Source organism: Papaver somniferum, unplaced genomic scaffold (assembly GCF_003573695.1).
Source record: "Papaver somniferum cultivar HN1 unplaced genomic scaffold, ASM357369v1 unplaced-scaffold_57, whole genome shotgun sequence".
NCBI classification, from domain to species: domain Eukaryota; kingdom Viridiplantae; phylum Streptophyta; class Magnoliopsida; order Ranunculales; family Papaveraceae; genus Papaver; species Papaver somniferum.
This window is the reverse complement of record NW_020648415.1, coordinates 2,282,566-2,288,020: the sequence shown is the minus strand read 5'-3', so window position 1 is coordinate 2,288,020 and position 5,455 is coordinate 2,282,566.

Here is a 5,455-nt window from a genome sequence, read left to right as displayed (position 1 = left end):
CAGCCCTCTGTGGGAACGTTCCTTACTACCGCTATATTACCAGTTAATTAGTGGGGAATATCTTGATTAATTTGTTGTGGTTACGACACGCATCAATACGCATACCTCTAAACTCAGCTGAATTTTCTGACATTAACTTTACGCCAGTACGCATACGGGTATGCATACTATGGTTCCCGGACTTGGAAGAACATGCAACAGTTAGCATACAAGTACGCATATTGTGTTATATCAAATCATGGTTAATTCTTCTAAACTCCCATTTCAATCATTGAAACATTCTTAGAAGACGACAACAACTGTCTCACACAAACTATTAGCTTCAAAGCAATTTTCAAATAATTGAATGATCAATACGAAACATTCCGAGTCTACATCAAATGATTATCCCACACAAATCATGTAAGATGTTACCATGTGATTTTCACATGATTATATTTTGACTTTCGTCAATAATATAAGATGAACTTGGTTGAATTGAAAGCTTACCAACACACATTTCGAGAAATATGTAAGCGAGTAAACTTAGCTCGAAATAACAAATGTGTATAATTGAAGTCTATATACCTATATGACTTTTGTCTCAAATAGGAGATAGAGTGATAGACTTTTGAGTGATAGATGAGTTCAAGTCTCCACATACCTTTTGTTGATGAAGTTCCGCAAACTCCCCTTAGTAGTTTTTCGTCTTCAATCGATGAACGTCGTGAAGTCTAATGCTAAACTACACTTACAGTCCTAATCCGAGAATTAGCTATAAGTAAACTAGAACTCAAGACTTATAGTTTTGGCAACTAAACTTGACAACAAGCTTGAGATAGCAACGTTTGCTAGTTCGACCGAGCAGTGCTCTAACAGAAAGTACTACGTCAGATTAATTAGGAGTTCATAGAGACTGTTTGGCTTTTAGACATCAATATATTGAATGCTCTAGATAACAATGTTGAGTTCATATCATTTGTTTCAACTTTGTGATCAACTGTTTGGTATTGCGGTCTCTTTCATAGTATTTTAGTATTTTTTTTATTTCATTTATGGTATATTGCTTGGTGCAATGAAATTTTTTATTAAGGTAAAAAAAAAAAAACTGTGATCAATCACACACAAAACAAAGTCTGTTAACAATGTATTATCATAAGATGTCTTTAGATATAGCAACAGTTCTAAACATCTCGTCGATACTTTGATCTAGTTTGGCGAGCCTTATATCAGAAGAGAAGGTTCCCTATAATAAGTAAACTGGCTAAGTGTAATATTACCCCACAATGGTACATCACACTAGTTGAAGGTTGGCCAATTGTAAGATTACATCACAATGGTGCATCATTCTAGTGGGAGGCTGACCAAGTGTATTTTTGCACCGCAATGGTACATCACGCTAGCAATGGGACTGGCTAAGTCGACATTGCACCACAATGGTGCAATTCTCAAGTTGGGCGTTTGACAAAAACTTGTTATACACCATTATGGTGCCATTTCTGAAACTTGTTGTTGCCAAAGCAGGTGGACTTGGTACATGTCCATCCTCTCTGCTTTTTATACTTCTAAAAAATGTCAGTAAGACATATATAAGGAAGGGGTGTTGGTTGAAGGTGCATTTAGGGGAGATGCACCAATAAACTATAACTTGTAGAGCATAAATGATGCGAAAACATCCTTTTACCATGTTTTTTACTCGGGGGGCTTCATGATGCGTACGCATCATCTTTATTGTGGCGCTAAACAAAGGTTTGCATCAGAATGATGCAAAACAACGATACGATATTTTTCATGGTCCGAGCAAGAGAACACATACTTGCGAACTAAGTGACCCCAATGATGTATACTCTTGTGCATCACTTACGAAAGACCCTATCGCCTATGTAGACTAGGATTTGCTTAGCCGTGGTCTTGCAACACAAGTTGACTTTAGTTGTTAGTCCCGACGATTGATGAACTATGATCCTACAGAGAAGGGTACGTACGCAGCTGCAATGAGTTGTCACATTAGTGATACAACATTTTGTAATCCATATCATCTAATTGCGAGGTGATTAACACATTATAATAACTCATATCATATGGCTCAGCAATGCGATGCAAGAGATGATTGTTTCCGTATATACTTGATGAGGTAAGTTGCAGTTCATCCCTTCGATACTCATACTTCTTATCAATCCATTCGAGGTAGACATGCACCAATTGAGAATTGAGCATGGCCAGGAAAGGAAGATAACCAGTATGAAAGTTAGGATATCTTGCATATGCCACTTGCACTACAAGGATGATGCATGACAAGAATGGCATGAGCCTTATTGATGCATCTTTGGCAAGAGCATGGGTAGTACATGCTTTAATAATTCACAAGAGAAGTATGAAAGCTGGAATTAGGCTTGTTATGGACTATGTATAAATCCAAGGCATGCTTTATGACTGGACAAGATTCAGAAGCCAATGATGCATGCAAGAATACATCATCATTATCCTTTATGACCTTGCACCCTTCACAGAAGAATAATAAGTTTGGAACTGTGTGGAGCTATTTTTACGACATCATGTTGCGAAACATTCTATAAAAGAAAAGAAACAAGTATTTTCCTGATGAACCTTAAAGTTTTAAGGCCCGATCATTGCGTTATAAGTGGCACATCGGGGAGTTTCAGCATGCGCGGTTGGGCGTCGTAGGCATAATTTTTCGGTTCGTTACAATAAGTTTCACTAAATACACATGTATGTTTCGATTCAAAACTGCAGTTTGTGGTTGGCATGTGGGACATGGCGTTATTATATGTGATGGTTAAGGAACTTTATAATTGCTTTTTTATCCATAGTTTTTATTGTAGAAGTGTCTTCGGATTTAAAGAAGTGTTTTCTCACTTTATCCTGATGAGCCTTGAATTTCTATTGGAACAATTTGTTTCCTCACTTTATCCTGATTTGCAAGAAGTGTCTTCGGGTTTAAAGCTTACGCTGAAACGGAAAATTCTTCATTTATATTTTAGTTACATTTTTTAATCTCACCAAGAGATAATCCCAAGAACCCTAAGAGGTTAAAAGGATTAATAAGTTAAATGCTCAGACATTACATTTGATGAAGTTGTTGAAAGGAATACACAAACAATATTTTACGACTAATTGATAAAATCTTTTTTGATGTTTTGAAAGGATATTTTTCTCGGGCGGGAAGCCAAATACATTTCTCTTTACCAGTTAACCAATTTTTAGACACTGAAGTGGATCCTAAGGAGATTCCTTGTTTTAATTGGACTTGAAAAGAAGACAACCTGAAAATGAGAGGAAACAATGATAGGATATTAAGGCCCCTCAGAGGAGTTCAACATATACACCGAATTTAAAATTTTGTTATTATTTTCTTGAGTTGGTTTCCCAACAAGTAAATAATTTCATCCTTCTACTGAAACTTAATTTGTCTCTCTTTCTTGTTTTATCAATATCCCTTTCACGATCATCATCCCATGGCTAACTCGATGTAGTACTTTCTTTTTTATTATCTTTATTCATATGTTTATGTTCAACCAAAGATCCCGCATAATATTTTATCATTCATCTATTTATTGTAAAATGCATAACTGCTCTTATAGGATTAACGCATTTGGTTGATCCAATGCGCAACGGTGGCGGAAGCACCCACACCATGGACAGTTCTTTACCATCCCTCATCTATCCTCGAATGAGATTTCCCGGTCTAGACCTTGTATATCTATCTCTTGATCTGATATTCCTTATATTTTTTCTATCTACCCTTACTCTGATCCATCGACGACTAAGCTTGGGCTATATCCTTCTCGCATTAAATGTGTATGAGCATTGTGAAATATGATCTTTCTATCATCTTTTAAGAGGTTATTTGTTCTCTCTCGAAGAATCTAGCATCTTCAATGATTATTCCGCCCGCTAGAATCTTATTCTTCAGCGAATTGTAGCATCTCCAACAATCTATATAAAACAGTTAAACCTCTATAGTCTAATAGCCTTGAGACCATTAAATTTTATTAATTTAAAGAGATATTAAATAATCGATAAATTAATAATTTATTATTTTAAAAATAAATTAATAATATATTGATTTAGAGAATATTCCTATTGATAACATCAATAAATTGAATCTGACTTATTTAATTTGAACGATTTGGAATGTAAAGTATTCTACTATTGACTATGTAAAATTAAATATTCAGCCATTGAATATTGTTGGTCAACAACCGTAATTAAACCATTTAAATTGTTGGTCAGTCAATAACCGTAATTAAGGATGAAATACAAATAGATTTGAACTTCAAAGAAAAACAAGCAAGTATTGATTCATATTCTCTTAAAGTTTGATATGTATAAAAAAGTTTTCAATTTTCTTAATAGTAATTATTAATTTATTCAATATTTGGGTCCTATAAATACTTAAGGGAGATTTTTGAAACATATTAAATTATTATATTGTCGAAATTATTATTTTAGTACTATAGGCCCAAGAAGGGACTAAGAAATTTTATTATTTTAGCGAGTGTTAATTTACAGAGGTTCTACTAAATTGGACAATTATTTTTGAAAATTTTGGATTTTATCTTCGACGCAAGCGCTTCATTGAATTGGTATGACTCCCAAATAAAGAGGTGTGCATTATCCTCCATATGGGTAAAGTTAAGAATGAAATTTGAGTTACTTTTTTTTCAAAGAGAAGAAAATTACAATTTTTGGTCAATAAGAAAATGTATCTTACTTCATGGGTTGGCTTTACCTTAGTTCACTCATTTACCTTTACTATACGGTTTACTTGAGAAGCCTTGATACTTCTCATTAAAAGACTTCGCTTTCATATCTTGAGATTGACACGGTATCGAATTCGGGCGTCCTTCATGGTTAATGAGATGGACTCGATAAATTATTCCAAGCGCTACTAGTGTGTCTACTAAGTTATTTATTTAGGAAACTCCTACTTAGAAGTCTAAGATGGAAAATTCCCCGACAAAGCTTCTGGTACCTGGTGAATTGGTCACCTTGTTGGGCTTTATAGGTTTGGTATGTTATGTAATCGATAAAATGGAGATTCCGCTGAACTAGTAAATGGGTAGAGTACTTTCGATATGATATATTATTGGCGCTCTTTAAGTACCTGTGAATTCCCTATCATCGAGCAAGGATATAGTTACTTAGTTACATTATCATAAGTCATATCCGTTTTTCCCTTTCCTCATTCACCTTCTGGATCATATCACATACCTCCAGAAAAGCAAAAGTTTCTTCAAGCTACCAAATGATAATAAAGAAGAAGGTGAAAAAGTGGGGGTCTAACAATCTCACCCAATATTCCGTTTAGGCAATCTGTATGGACAAAATCCAATATAATTCAAAGAGAATCAACTAGACAGTCAGACTCAATAAATGGAAATATATCCAAGAATTGTATCTTAATTTCTCAAATCAATCTGCAATCAAACAGATGAAAATCTGTGAGCCGGAT